Source organism: Eucyclogobius newberryi, unplaced genomic scaffold, assembly GCF_026437365.1.
Source record: "Eucyclogobius newberryi isolate DKJ021-1_F unplaced genomic scaffold, fEucNew1.0.hap1 SCAF_15, whole genome shotgun sequence".
NCBI lineage: Eukaryota > Metazoa > Chordata > Actinopteri > Gobiiformes > Gobiidae > Eucyclogobius > Eucyclogobius newberryi.
Window position 1 is genome coordinate 31,464,044 of NW_027315779.1, and position 16,650 is coordinate 31,480,693.

The 16,650-nt window shown below is 41.3% G+C and overlaps 1 protein-coding gene across 1 annotated transcript in view; it reads left to right on the forward strand.

Moving 5' to 3' along the window:
* Window positions 1-16,650, forward strand: part of tmem132e (transmembrane protein 132E) — a 159,257-nt gene that overhangs the window by 40,673 nt on the left and 101,934 nt on the right. The gene's annotated exons all lie outside the window — the stretch shown is intronic.

The window sequence follows — 16,650 nt, forward strand, 5'->3', positions numbered from 1 at the left end:
ATGGCTTTGTGTAGCTAGTCCCCAGAGAGGGCTCATTTTCCAGCCGCGGTCCAACCTGAAAGAGCAGGATCTGGTGAAGAGCACCGACACCTGAAAGAGCAGGTCCTGGGGGAGAGTGCCAACACCGGCTTCAAACGGAGTGACATTCAATCTGTCACAGCGGCTCCGTCAGAGAGCTTCAGGTTCCTCTGTGGTACCGGCCTCATGCGCTCCTCACAAACAAGCACCATAATCTCATTCACAGACCTTTGTGTTTGGTGTGGACTTTTGGGTTATGCCAAGAGTGCTCAGTGTTTAAATACTACACTTGTCTCCATGCTCTGGTTGTCAAAAGTATTGAAACTAGATATTCATTTGAGCAAGTATCTATACTAAATAAATTACATGAACACTACAAAATGTGGCCATTCCTGAACAGTTTAAGAATGATGTTGAGCTTTATCAGAACTAATATTAAAAAAAGAAACCCTCAATCCAGTGAGACTATGGATTAAAACTAGCTCTGAGCTGAATCTGGTGTATTTACAGCAGGGCTATTCAACTGGCAGCCTGCAGGCCAAATCCGACCCACTAAGCAATATGGTCTCGCCCATTGATGGTGAAATAGGCCGGGCCATGGTCCGGACCACATTGCAATCAAGCCTGGCAAATGTGTCGCCTCTGGCCTACAGTGAACAGCAGCAGAGATGCCACGATTTTCAGCAAGCAAATGGTCTCATCAGAACTAGGGATGCAACTGTATTGCAATATTCCGATATCATGGATGCAAAATTGCCACGATTTTGTCGTTGTCTGCTCTTGTTATTAAATGGCATGGATTTGCATCCAAAATACTAGATCTGAATTTGATTATCTCGGGTGGCCTGGGAACGCCTCGGGATCCCCCCATAGTAGTTGGAAGAATTGTCTGGGGAGTAGGAAGTCTGGGAGTCCCTGCTTAGACTGCTGCCCCCGCAACCCAGCCCCAGATAAGCAGAAGAAAATGGATGGATGGAAAAAACTAAGATAACTGCCGTATTTTCCCGACTATAAGTCGCACCAGCCAAAAAATACAATATAGAGAAGAAAAAAAACATATAAAAGTCGCACTGGAGTATAAGTCACATTTTTGGGGGAAATGTATTTGATCAAATCCAACACCAGTTATTCAGATAACTATAGCATAAAGAACATGCTAACAAGTTTACCAAAGCATCAGTATTACCCTAAATCACTAAATCCATTGAATTATTCTTCCTCGGTTATCAGAGTGAAAATAATCAACATGTGACGTGTGGTTGCCAGTGTTAAAATAACGAATAATATCACATATAAGTTTCTCTGGAGTATACGTCGCACCCTGTCCAAAACTATGAAAAAAGATGCGACTTATAGTCCGGAAAATACATGGTCTTTTGTGCCGCGCCACCATCAGAGCCGCTGTTTGAGCCAATAGGATCGTTGGATACATGCTTTCCACATGACGTTAACAACAACAACAACAGCCGCACTCGGCGTGTTGTTTGCACAGAACAGTAAATGGCTTGGAACGGAAAGCCGAGCAGAGACTGTGAAAAACCCTGCTTCTACGTCCCAGATTTGGTTTGGTTTCGCCAAGACAACAAACGAGGAGAAAGTAAGACGTCAAACAGTAGCTCTGCTGAAGAACAGCGTGGTACTCATGGATATATCAAATCCTCGGGAAATACAAGCATCGAGAGGACTCATTTGACACTCAAAGTTCCAGGAATTCATCCGCAAAAAAGTTCAGTCCGAGCTATAAACTTCAGACCCAACAGCCTTACAACAGCACAAGGTCCAGAGCTGCAGAAACATCAGGGATGCACGTGGTCTCTACTGTTGACAAAAACACCTTCATATGAACTGCACTGCACTTTATTGGGCTTTCACATTTGAATTCATTAACTGTGTTTGTAGTGCACAGCACAAAGTAGGTTCTTAGTCAAAGTGCATTGCTATTACTCCAGCAGGCTGTTCATGTACATTTTGCACGTTAGAAAACAAATCACTGAACAATGAATGAGAATGACAAGATGATATGGCTATTGCTCTTATTGTTGTAAGCAAAACCTCAATATCGCTCTTCAATGTCATCGTGAGCCTTCCCACAATATTGCGTTAATACTATAATATTGTACCGTGAGGTTCATACTGCAATAATATGCTACAGTGAGATTTGCATATCTTATATTGTTGCATCCCTATTCAGTAAAACTACTATACTTTTAATGTAAATTGAATCAGATGTTGCAATGCCATTTATATTTAAGGTTCAGATTCTGTCTAGTCCTGTTCGAGATGTTGTTTAAGCCTGATGTCATTTAAAATACTGTAAATAATAGAATTGTGGTCCCCAGACAATGGCTCCGTGGAAAATATAATTGGATGGCTTTGATTCACAGCGTTGGATGTCTCTGGTCTACGCACAAACACAACCCTTACAATCTCAAAACAATCCCAAAAAGTCCCAGACTGAAGCCCTGGATGAGACCCCACACCTGATCTGTCAGTCCACAGTGAAGAAGAGTCTTCTGTCAGGCAACGCCATCTACAGAGCTCTGCATAACGACCGACCAGCACAATTAAACCTGAAGCACTTTTGTGGTAAAATGCTTCAAATGTGGATCTTTTCAAATCATCTTGAAACAATTCTTGATCCGTTGTCACTGTAAAACCCTGAGCCGTGTCTCGTCCTGACGTCTGTGGAAAGCCTTTGTTTGAGGAGTTTTAGAGCGGAGCTGCAGCAGAGCTGATTTAACCCAGCTCTCCATCAAAGGCACGCCAGGTCTCAGAGGTCTCCACACTCACACCCTCATTTTACTTTTGTAAACTTTTTAGGGACATTTTCTTGAGTTGAATGTTCCTCTGAACACTACAAGTCTGTAATAGACAAAACTCAATGCAGACGTGATTTTATTTTTATGTCTATTTTTGACTAGAATTTGCGCATTATTAACGTTTTATTTAGTTGTTTTTCAGATTACAGATGGTGTGTCCAGAGTAGTGTCCTCACTGACAAAAGTACAGATTCACCTGGTCAAATATTACTGTAATACAAGTAGAAGTTGTTCAGTCAACAAATGACTTAAGCACTGAAGTATTTTGTGTAGAAACTGTATTTTTCCAAAACTAACTCAGTGGCAGAGTGGTTGTCTTCTGATTCGAAGCTCGGTGGTTCGAGTCCCTCTCTCAACCTGGTAGAGCGGTCAGATCCACTGACCCACAGGATGGCGGCGCGAAGGTAGAAAAACACTGTATAAATTTGACCATTTACCTGGGTTACTTCTAATTACTTCTAACATGTTGGTCTTTTCTGTTCATTCCACGATAACTGTAAAAGATAATTGTTTTAAAAGATTAGATTAGAGATTGGTTAGAAATGGTGCACTGCAAATAGTCAATTACACTATATGTTGTAAATGAACTGTACCATCTCCTCTCCAAAACATAATCATGATAAGCCAAGTCAAAGCTATATTGTTAACAACCTTGAAATAAATGAAACCCACGTCATAACAAACCGTCAAACTGACTTAGTTGTGAGTTTGTAGCAGCATCTTCACCGTCTCTGGAGTGAGCATCACGAAGCTTTAACTGGGACGAAAGATGTGGCAAACTCCTCAACTTAACTACTTTCAAGCTTTTTAGAAATGTGGTGGAGTAGAAAGTGTTATTGATCTTTCAAACTGTGGATCTGAGTAAATGTACTTCTGAACTTGTGTAATGGTATGTGTCAGTACTGCTTCTACTTGAATAATTTTATTCAAATTGTACACTTACTTGCGTCCATGTTTTGTCCACTGCCTCTGGCATCTTTATCTCTTAAACAGAACTGTGCTTGTTGTATTAAAGTGCTGAGACCTGCTGCATTATGTGTCCTTGAACAACATACTCCACGTTATGAGTGAGTGTGAGAGTAAATGTGAGCACAGTCGCACTTTTCTGCATCTTGGTCCTTAAGAGAAACAAAATACTTTATGAAACTCACCAAACGGAGCTTTCAGAGCTGCAGCAGCTCAATGACAGCTTGACTGTAATCTGGCGATTATGGATAACTAGACCTGGGCAATATGACAAAAATATATTTGTATATATTTTCAGATACATTTTTCATTTAGATTTGATTTTGTTTTGTTAATACTGTTTGTTTGCATTTTTCACATTAGTTAAAAACAATTAAAAAAAAAAACATTTCCAACTGCAAATCACTGTGAAAGCGGCGTATAGCATGCCTGGACGGAGCTGAAGTTAGCTGAATAATGTTGATAAAAGTGTGTTTTCTTTGGGCGTGTGTCTTTTGCCTCACGATCAGAAATAGATGTTTGGACTGTTAAACAAACTCAAAAAACAAAAGCAACTAAATCGGCCTATTTAATCGGCAAACCGATCAAATGATTGTCAAACTCATTAACAGATTCATTCAGATCTTTGAAGCTCTGTGCGGCTCCGCCAAGTGAGCATGTGCAGTGTTACTTCTCCCTGGAGTCCCGGGGACGCATGGTGAACAGGCTTCACTTAGGGAGTTTGACATATGGACTAGTGTCAGTCTGTATAAGCTGCTCAGATGGAGTCGTGTGGCGCTGGAGAAGATCATGAGCGAGTCTGTGTGAGGGATAGAGAGAGAGGGGGAGGAGCAGAGAGGGGGAGGAGCAGAGAGGGGGAGAGAGCAGAGAGGGGGAGAGAGCAGAGAGGGGGAGAGAGCAGCGAGGGGGAGGAGCAGCGAGGGGGAGAGAGCAGAGAGGGGGAGAGAGCAGAGAGGGGGAGAGAGCAGAGAGGGGGAGGAGCAAAGAGGGGGGGCAAGAGAACAGAGTCAAAAGGAGAGAGAGAGAGAGAGAGAGAGAGAGAACAGAAGGGAGGGAGACGGGGGGAGAGGGAGGTGAGTGATGGTCAGAGATGATGTCAGCAGTGGGTCAGAGCTGCTCCTCTGTCACACTTGTGCTGTTGCCTTGGCCTCACTGGCTTTGGTTCTGAGCAGCCCACTCCTGCCGTTTCCATGGAAACAGTGGTGAGCTTTTCATGTACTCTGACATAAATGGTCAGTATGAACAAGCTGAACCAATGAGAATGTCTTGCATGATTGAGCAAATGGTGTTGCTTAAATAGTTCAGACTTTTTACCACAAGGTGCCTTCAGTAGACTTCTCACTGACATTAAAGGTGCTCTATTGTGTGTGTGTAGAAGAACAGAAGAACATAACAAGATTGGAATCACAAATGCATCTGAATCTAGCGCTTACATAAGTTCATTGTGGTGTATTTGTGCTGATGCTGCAGAGAAACTCATTTAGCTGTGCTATCTCCCTAACACAGGGACAGCAAATTTGAATTCAACACCACGAAGAACCTAAACAAAAGCCTCTCCTGAAGAGCTCTGCTGTCACATGGGGAACAGGTGGGCCCCTAAAGCGGGCCCACACAGGGAATGACAAAGCACTATTTTAATAGTACAGTTTCAGCACCGGCAGTGTCCTCACAGCAAGGCTGCAGTTATCTGCTTACTCATCTCATGTGAGAATATGAATTTCAACATTATATTCATAATATATCGCTGTACCCAGGAACAGGCAATGCTAGTTGAAAGGTATTTATTTTATGTTTTTATTTATTTATTTAGAAAAATGACAGTGTTGTCCCAGGACATGCTCAAGGGACCATTAAAAGGTTGTGCATATTATGCATTATGCATATACAACAGTATCACGACACATAAGGATCACACACAAACAAAGTGTGGACTGAAACCATGTGCTTGGCTAACATCCATGTGTTGTATGCTTGGACATGTATGGTTAGGAATCAAAATGGAATCAAAAACCAGTTCTACTCGTCTATTTCCTTAAAGATTTGTCTTAGCAACACTGCTTTGGGCCTCCAGTCCTTTAAATGCAGTTTCAGCCTCGTTCCCACACTGCGCTTTTTACTTTCTTTTTAACGGAAACCTAAAGTTTCAGCTGTTGTGAAGCCCACTGCTGCAGTCTGTGTGGATATATTTAACACTTAAATGCATATGTTAAGGTGTGACAGCACAGTTATGAACGGTGGTGTGACTTATTGACTAGTGCTTAATGTACACAGACTCTGGTGTGAGTGTGGTTCAAGACCCACGTGGGCCACACAAAATGTATAAAGTGCTTGAAACTAATGCGCCCTCGTACACTGACCTCACGCACTGCGGACGCAGGGCTCGGAACAATCCACAAGAAGTCTAATTTTGCTGAACACCGCGGCGGCCTGGAGTGGTTTTCAGGGGGGCGTGAAACTGCGTTGCGTTTGTGAAATATGGACCACAGTGCTGCGGAGTTGCAACAGAGGTGCAACAGATACTCTGCAAGTAACACGCACAGTCCCACCCTGGAGTCATGTTGGAGTCAGTGTATATAGGCCTAATGACATTTCTAAAACCTAGTCTGTACGAGGAGCTGAGGTTCATAATTAGTCATAACTCATTGTTTCACGTCTGCTCGAGTGAAAAGAGAGCGGAATACGAGCTGCTGCTGCTGCTGCAAGCAAACTACATCACGCATTTGCTGTTGTGGGAAATGAATCCACAGAGCATGTGCAGTGCAGCAGATGTGGCCAATCTGCTGCAGAGTATTTCCCCGATCTCCATATTTTCAGTCTGACTGCAGCTCATTAAAAGTGTGTCCTGGCAGCTTCAGAGAGCTGCACGCCAGAAACCTGTGCCAGTCTGAGGGCTGCGGCTCCAGACTATTTGCTGGAAAGGCAAGTAGCTGTTGATGGATATTAGTCTGGACATGCATATTACTGCATTAAGAGGAGGGCTGTGCATGAATTGAAGTACAATCAAATCGAGATCCAATTATATCAAATCGTCAATGATTAGACTCTCAAGGTGTAGAGACTAACTTTAGCTCCACTCATGTTTATCGCTTGGACTGTTATTACATTTCATTAACTAAAAGGAGATTAGACAAGGCACTTGTTCTCTGGACACAAACATGTCATAGGAACCCAAACCCCCAACCACCCAAAAGTCATGGTCTTAGACACCTTCCCCAGAAATCAAGGGACAGACTTAAAACTGTCTTGAAGACAAACATTTTAATAGAATCACATTCTGGGCTTGAATGAGGACATTGATTTTATCTGTTTTCCTAGAAGATATATCATGTTTAAATGAGCTCTTCCCCTCTCTGCCATAAACACAAAACTACACATTCATTGAGATTTTCTCTATGGGCCTATTTTATTGCTTTTAGTCTTAGTGATTACCATAATTTATTAGTGATCACTCCTAATTACCTCCTGTTGTAGATCAACTACGAGGGGCCAGAAAGTGTATTTAATGTTGCAGGTGCACTCTCCTATGTGTATTCTCTCCACAGTTAGTATTGTATTGTTGTTCTGTGTTGTTCTCACATGTCCATAGCCACAATAAAGGGCTTTTATAATATGTCAGAGGGCCTCGAATCTTTCTTGTTTTCATTTCGTCAATGATCAGCTTGGGTCTTTTTAAGGCAGATGTCCACAGTCAATGATGGGTCAGTAAAAGTATGGTTTGGAGCAGATTTCACACTTTGGTGGAATAAATCAAACAATTTCTAGTGTTAAATGGGACTGATTACAAGTCTTTCCATCTCGTTTGTTCATGAATATAATATGTATTTTTTTAATGTGGTTTCAGTATAAAAATGTAATAGAAAATTTGTTGGAAAATTATGACATCCTTTTTTGTCGTTCTATTCTATTTAGTAATACAAGTTATGCATTGTACCTTTATATGTGTTGGATGCAGTGAAATAATTCAAAAATATCAGTTTATAAATACCGTAATACATGAATGTGTGTCTATCAACAGTATACATTTCATGAAAATATCGCCCCCTTTGTAAGTTTGTGTATCGGCCCCATCGACCCTATTAAACTAATCTGTCCAATGCTGTCCAACATCCCGACTCAAAACTTTTGGCGACAGAGCATTCTCCCGAACAGCACCCCGACTCTGGAACTCCCTCCCCCAACCTGTCCGCCACTCTCCCTCACTCACAACATTCAAATCCCGCCTAAAAACATACCTCTTCACCCAAGCCTATGACCTCCCCTACCCCGAGCCTCCTCTACCCCATTGCCTACTCTTCTACCCCCTGTTACATCCCCATCTTTTTCTCTCTACTTCTTCTGTCTTGTTCATTTTATCTGTATATTAATGTGTATTGTAAGTGTTGTCCCCCCCTGTCTGTAAATACCCCCCCCCCCCTTTTTTATTATGTTCAGCATCTTTGGGTCACTGAAAAGCGCTATATAAATAAAAGTTATTATTATTATTATTATTATTATTATTATTATTAATGAAATCTTCTCATAAAAGCACCAGCATCATTGGTGTGCGTGAGATTACAGATGGGGCGATCATGTAAACCGCCCATTTTGAACGTGTTACTGCAGCTAACACTGCACTGTAAAGACCTGAGCGGCTCCAGCTCCAGTCACATGAAAACACAAACTTCATGTTCAGGTCAGAAGAGCAGCCTCCAGAAGCGTTTTGATAAACTTTTACTGTAAGAACCAGAAGCTATCAGACTAGGGATGTGTACCGATACGCAGGTCCGGATCTCGAATTTTTTTTTTTTTTTTTGTTTCAGATCCCAAAAAAACGAAACCCGGGTGATACGGTTCTGGTCTGGAAAAAATCTAGCACTCACATACTATATTCTTTTTCGTTCTAGAATCTAGACCATCTTAAACCTCCCATAGATCGCGAAATTCGCACTGGAAATGACGTAAACACTGCCATGTATCTCTGTCAATGGCGCACCCGGAACCATTAGCGACGCACGCGCATCTTTCCAGGCGCATAAGTTGAAGCCGGCAAAATGAGTTCAAAGATGCGAGAGGCTCAATGGGTTTACATGCAAACAAAGAAAATAAATAGTTGCTTTAATCTGATACAATCAGACATCTTCGTGTGCGTGTAAACACCTTATTCTGAAATCGGCGTTCAAAATCTCTGATTGAGACACCTAGATTATGCGGTTGCGTAATCGCACTGAAACTACACAAGCCTTGTGCGCATGCACAGCTCCACGGTCCACGCTCCACGGCCCACACTGACCTATGACCCCGGCAACAAAACCATACAAGGAAGCCGGTCGCTTACAAGGAAGAACACAACCGCATTCACTCACAAGGGTTAGCGTGCACTTTATCTGCATTACATACGAGATTAACAAAGCTGCATCTTGCTGTTGTTCGAAAATGCGCATTATAGTTGTTAATATGTGACGCAAAACATCAACCGGAATGGGGGGCATATTAGTCAGCTCAAACAACGCATATTGCCACCTAGCTTGTCCAAGACCTCAAAACCGAATGTTATGAAATCGTTTTTTTTCATTTGCATGAAAAGGCACTGACTGGACATTGAAGCAAGATCGCTGGCTTCATTTGAACTGTTTTAAACCGCTTGTGCCGGTCCGTGTGTTAGTTTATCAGGACATGGTACGAAGGCTTGGACTAAGATGTAGTCTGGGTCATTCAACTTTTGTCAGAGAAAATGAGAATAACACCAACACTGGGATGAGCTTTGGACAACAGATAAAGCTAATGCTGCAGAGACATACCAGTTTCCAAGTTATTTTTCTGTCAACACAACTGTGCTGTATGTTATAAGAAAGTGTAATTTTCCTACAAATCAAACACTGAGGATATGATGTGAAAATGCATCCTCTGCGTGCAAATCCCAAAAGGAAATGAACACAAAACAAGTGTGTCCTACCTTAGCACCCGGTCTATTTGTCCAATAAGGAGCCCAGGAGGCGCCCGGAGGACAGATACCTGAGCCACCTCAGCTTGGACCACTTGGATTGGCCACTTTTTCCCCAAGTTTTTTTTCCATTTAGCTTTATAAAATTATTATTTCTGTAATTAACCCTTCGGGGTCGACGCCCGCGCTGGCGCGTGTGCAAACATGGTCGGCTTTAGGACCACGCAGCATGAAAACTAAGTCACGTAGACGGCTGCCGTCGACGTCATGCGGAAGTGGAGACCCGAAGCTACGTCTGAGTGATGTTTCATGTAAATCCATCAAATAAAACCAAAGTTATGATCATTTCAATTCCATTAAATTGTGTGTCTTTTAATGCGCGCGTTGCGTTTTTTATTCTAACTTTGTCGTCTTTTGTGATAAAAAGGATCTGAAAAAAACGTTAGCTTGTGCTAAGCCGGATGTTCAGGATGCAGTCACATGACCAGAGTTTGCTTCTTTGGTTCAGAGTTCAATTGCACGTTCACAAATGAACCGAACCAGCCAGGCAAACCAATCCTGATTCCAATCAAAAGTGTATTGGGAATGCACCCTAAAACTGCTGTGGCCGTCTCTGCTTATTATTCTAGCACTTTTTCTTCCGTTTTGGTCGAAACTGAATTTGAGCACCCTCTGGTGGTCATTTACGAGAATACCACCGTGACATTAGAAATGATTCGAAGTATAAATTAAGCTATGGTATCCTTTAAAAGTACAAAAATGGAGCATAAATGGTTCTTAACAGCTTCTGCCACAAGCGTAGTGCCCTGGAGTCTGAACTGAGGCCCTCTAAACTCTGCCCTCAGCTCTTGGAGACTGCATTGGAAAATGATGAAGAATGTAGTGAGGGATTGACCATCAGAGCAGAGATGATTAGATTTGTACTTTATTGGGCAACGTAATAAAGTGTCAAATTCATTTTTACTGCAGTGTGTGGCTGTGGCTCTTCCCTTTGGCGACATTCTCTTTAAATATGTATTCTATAAACAGTGTTAAAGGCCCATTAAGTCCACACTCCAGACTGTGCACTTCCTTCTCGAGTCACGACTACAGGGAGCAATTCATGTGCAGGATTGTAACAGATTTTAAAATTATTTTTCAAAAGCAAAATTATGCTATGCAATACTATTCACAATGAAAATGTAAGTCAGGATGCTTTTTGAAATTAAAATTTTAGCACCCTTTTCATTGGTTCTTAAATATCTTACCCGATCGTAATGCCGTCTTATTGCGATTTTGTGTGATCTCAATGGGTTTTCTTACATGGTTAAATAAAGGTTGATAAATAAATGGATACATCTTATTATACCTTTCCAGTCACCTATAGACATAATTGTTTTTGGAGTTTAACCTGTTCACGCCCACCCGAAAACCATACTTCAAATGTTCTCTTACATCATCACTTTTATTTCGAGATATTGCCAAGTAAACAAAGTTTTCTTCTATGAAAATATTCCCAACGAACGCTCGTCCGGCGCATTTCTCCGTCCATAACAAATGACCTGTTTGACTTGAATGTGGTGTTTGGTATCCATGTTTTCCTCACACTGTTAGCTACAGAATGAGACCATCCACAAATGTTTTTGTCCACGGGTTTGTTTTTTAAAGCTTCCGGGAAAAGAAATGCGCCGCTTCCGACGCATGCGTTTATAATAATAATAATAAATATAGCCGCAAGCGGCAATGATCGGCCCTCGCCACGCCGCCGCCACGCCGCAAGAGGAGGGGGCGCTAACGCGCCCCAATTGTCCTCTTATTACGCCTACTGCTGAATCTGTGACGGTGTCACATCTTCTCCCCTTTGTTTTACCATCAAAAAGCTATTTTATTTTGAATTCTTGGCAAAATCTGCGGCTTTGCCGCACAGACACCGTGACTCTTTGAATAAAAATGTGAATAACCTTTGACGGTTCACCCCTGAAGATGAGTCTCACCAAATTTCAGGTTAATAGGGCTAACGCCCTGGGAGGAGTTTGTGAAAGTCTAAAGTGTAAACATGTTCTGGCGATTTCCCCATTGGAATAACATGGGAGGTTTTGGTCATCGCTACGGCAAAACCATAACAATTATGACATGGGTCTCATTGACTTTTTTGATGGGGATGCCAAAATTGAGTTGTGTGTCAAATTTCATAAAATTTCGCAAAACTAAACATTTAACCTCCATGTAAAATCTGTAGGGGGCGCTGTGGTGCCAACTGATTCTGATTTGACGCAATTCGGACTTTATCTGCGCAAACGGCAGAAATGTTAAATTTGGGAGATTTCTGAAATTCTAGCTAAAGTTTGCGGCTTCGCCGCTCAGAGACCGTGACAGGTATCAATGTAATTTGAATAACTTTTGATGTCCCACTCCTCAGTAGCATTTTCACCAAATTTCAGCTTTTTAGAGCCAACGCCCTGGGAGGAGTTCGTAAAAGTACGACGTTTGAAAAAACTCCCGAGTCATGCTTAGCCATTTTTGAACCAATATGGCCGACATTTGGTTGGGTAGACGGCGTTGCCGTAGTAATATTTTTTACTTCTCTTGTCACCATCTACCTCTGTGCCAAATTTCATGATTCTACGATTAGATTTTTTTTGGGTCATTTCCCATCTCAATGCATTTTTGGTACATTTGGGGGCGCTGACGCGCCAATTTTTTTATTTTAGAAAAGGGAAATAGCCAGAATGTAGAGAGGGACGATTTTTAGAGGTGTGCAATTTTTTGTGACTTTTCGTCAATGTTCACTGGGTGAAAAATAGGGGGGTTGGTCCCGAGAAGAAAGAAAGAAAGAAAGAAGAAAGAAAGAATAATATTCCGATGCGAAAACAATGTTTCCCATTTTTCAAATATCATAAACTATACATTTTCGGAAAGCGCTCGCGCTTTCCTACCTCATGTTGTGGGTCCCTGGTCACTGACGGGTACTTTCGTTAATTTTGAGTGGGCAAACACAATGACCTCTAACCCTAACCCAGGGCGAAATAGGCGGATGGTAACAGGTTAAAATCCTTTCTAACTAGATCAAAAACTATTTATGGCTTTGCTTCTTGTCTTTTGTTTGCATTAATTCAAATTATATCATGTGGGAAGCCTCGCTGGAACACTTAAATCCATTTTACTATTCAAATTATGTGGAAAAAAATGGACATAGTACACGCAAGGTTTGAAATAAAAAAGCATGCATTTGCAGTACACAGGTTTTGAGTGTGTATTTTTTTTAATTTTATCTTCACATTTCTTTTTCTTTTTTAAACCTCCTTTGATTTTATTTTTTTAATTTTTTTTACAAATATTTAAAACTATTACAGCTTGCAGATGAACCATGGCCCACTTTGAGCAGAACATGTTTGTGAAGACTGGAAGCAGTTCAAACTGGGTCGTGTGTGATGTCAAACAGCAGTGAGGACATCCACACACAGACAGCGTTAATTGAGCAGAGATCCGCACAAGTCTGCTCTGAGGACTCCATAAAGAAGTGAAAAATAATCTGAAAGGGAGCAGAAAGGATCCACTTTTAATTGGAATGGTGGTAGATAGATGGTCTTTTGATTTTTCACTTCTTTCTTCTTTAAATTAATTATTTGAAAAGCTCCAGTTGTCGCTGTATCTGAAATCACCGTCGCTGTTTTTAGGATTGAAAGCTGAGCAAAATGTGTAAATATTTAAATGATGTTCTGCTTTGCTAGTTAGAGACTCTAGATTTGTTTTGAAGCAGAATATATTCATGCAGTCAAATTATAGGTAGAGACAAATATTTTAATTTAGCACCAACATTTCATGTTGGCCCTTATGTTGCATGAAATGCAGCGTGACATTGTGTCATTGAGCTGTGGTCAGAGCGGGGAACAACAATGCCAGGCTTGACCATATGGAAGTCGGCATAATGGAGCTGAAGGCGGGAGGAGGAGGCGGCGCATGCATCATTGAGGTGAAACAGCATATTTCATGACATTATGGCAATTATGTAACAGGCTATGAAAAGCAAGATTCTGGAGTCCAGGTCCCAGAGAAAAAATCTCAGACTCATTCAATCAATCAATTATCTGCCTGAAGAGTGGGTCCAGCTCGACTCTGATGGTCCCTCATCTGCCTGAAGAGTGGGTCCAGCTCGACTCTGATGGTCCCTCATCTGCCTGAAGAGTGGGTCCAGCTCGACTCTGATGGTCCCTCATTTGCCTGAAGAGTGGGTCCAGCTCCAGTCTCCCTCGCGTCCGTCTGTCCGTCTGTGAGAGTCGGATCTCTCCTTCACTCTGGAATTCCTCCAGGTTTCTACTTTTTTCCCAAGGAGGTTTTTTTTAGTTTTTCCTGGTCGAGAAGGAGGGTCTAAGGACAGAGGACTCTGGGACATCGTCCCTCGCCACCACAGACATTGTTGATTCATTTTTCACTGTGGCCCTCAGAGGCAACCGTTGTTGTGATTTTGGGCGTTACAAAAATAAATTGAATTTAATTGAATTTAACATTAAGAACATATTGAACCCAATCAAATAATCAAAAATATGATCAAATGAAAAAAATAAATGTTTTTATATATTTACAACACGAAGCGATTAAGCGATATAAAACTTTTTTTTTTAAAAAGTTTTGTTATACAAAATTGTACTATTCATTGTACAGACGCAAACACAAGAGGGGAGTTGCAATATTGATTTCAAACCAAATAGTCTGGAATGGTTTTTACTGTTTTGCTCCACAACACAAGGGAGTGATATCACCTTCTATAATAATATTATGGACCTGATTGCAAACCACTCTGAGGGAACCCTAATCTGTGGTGGTGATTGGAATCATCACATTTAACCTACATTAGATGTGTCGCGCTCAATAGGCACTGGGTGAACAATGAATAAGAAGTTCCGAATCTTATTGAAGACTGATTGACCCATTTTTCTAATCCACATACAATCTTCTCCAGAATGACTTTATCTTCAATAAAGACAAATCAAAAAGAGGCAGATATAGGCACAATGGACTTAAGCAACCATGCTCCTGTCTACATTACTATGAACAGAACCGGTGACAAAGGGCAGCCCTGGCGGAGTCCAACATGCACTGGAAACAGGTCTGACTTACTGCCGGCAATGCGAACACAGCTCCTGGCCCCGGACCCCGTACTCCCGGAGCACCCCCCAAAGGACACCCCGAGGGACACAGTCGAAAGCCTTCTCCAGATCCACAAAGCACATGTGGACTGGTTGGGCAAACTCCCATGAACCCTCGAGCACCCGATGGAGGGTATAGAGCTGGTCCAGTGTTCTACGACCAGGACGAAAACCACTCTGCTCCTCCTGAATCCGAGGTTCGACTATCGGTCGGATTTTCCTCTCCATTACCTTGGAATAGACCTTACCCGGGAGGCTGAGGAGTGTGATGCAGAGACGTGTCAGCCAAGACAGTCCTACAACATCCAGAGACATTAGGTACTCAGGGCAGATATATATATATATATATATATATATATATATATATATATATATAGATATAGATATAGATATAGATATAGATATAGATAATTATTATTATTATTATTATTTTTTTACAAATTAAGGATGGAATGCAAAAACAATGAATTTTAGAAAAGAGTGCATAGAGAGAGTGTGTTTTAGAACAATAAGGCTCAGGTTGCAAGCAAAGACCCATCCCATGAATATTTAATACTGCTCTTCTAGTGTTCCATGAAAGTAAAGCTCTGATCAATACTGGCTGTGTTCAGGCCGAGCTGGAGTGGGACAAAAACACTGGACAGATTCAGATTTCAATGAAAGTGTAGTCGTGTGTGGAAGCTGAGACAAAGAAGGACTCTACTACAGGCTCCGGTAAAGACTGACGTGTGCGACTCTGAGGAACTGGAGCTCCTGTAAAGATGATCGAATGAGAATGTGGAAGAAAAACTTATATGCAGGCTTCTCAGAAATAGTATCCAAAGAATAATAAATTCTCAGAAATATTCCATTCCTTTTAGACATTTTGAGTTAATAATAGGAATGTATTTGTTATAAAATGTCTTTTTGTATAGTCCAGCTAAACATTACCATTATCAAATTACAACTAGCATTTTTTTAAATAGTGATTATCGTAGTATTAAACATAAATGTTTGACCCGGATCCTGAATTTTTTTTTTAATGCTACTTGCAACTTCAAACATAGGGAAATTTTCCGAGTGCTGGAGCCTCAGTTGCAGGACAATATGGGATTATTCAAACATGCAGGAGTCAATCAAAACACAACTCTGAGTAAACTAATGCTAAAGAAATACTGAAGCACAACATGTCATTGTTAAAAGATCTAAAAGCCCTGGTCTTTCACTTCTGGCCAGATCTCTGATGGACCCAGAGTTCACACAATTGTTACACACAGGCAATAAAAAATATTTTCATATAAAATAAGGGAGTGTCTGCAGAGCCGCGACGCGCGGCCGAAAAAGCCATGCTATTTTTGTGCCGGCCGCTGCTCCTGAAACTGCGCCGCTATTTGACCGGTTAAGGTTAAGGTTAGGGTTAGCCATGAGGCTATAACGGGCTATAAGGGAAATGCCGCGGTCCCTGAAACTGCACGGCCATTTGACCGCGCCGCGGCTCTCCAGCCACGGCCATAAAATAAAGTACATTAGTTTTGCCACTTACACAATGCATATCACCGGAAACTAGAATTTCAAAAGGTGCATAACACATATTTTTGGACAAAGTATACTCTTTTGATGCTGGTTTTGATTTGAAAAAATTATAATTTAAAGACATTGAGCGAGAATGGGTGAAAAAAGGTGGGCCTAACAGGTTAAAAAAAACACTAACTAATTAAAACAAATAAGTGCTTTATGGTTGACTACTACAATAATTGTAATAAATAAATAAAATAATAATAACAACAATTTTGAATAAAATTGGGAACCAAAAAAAAATTGG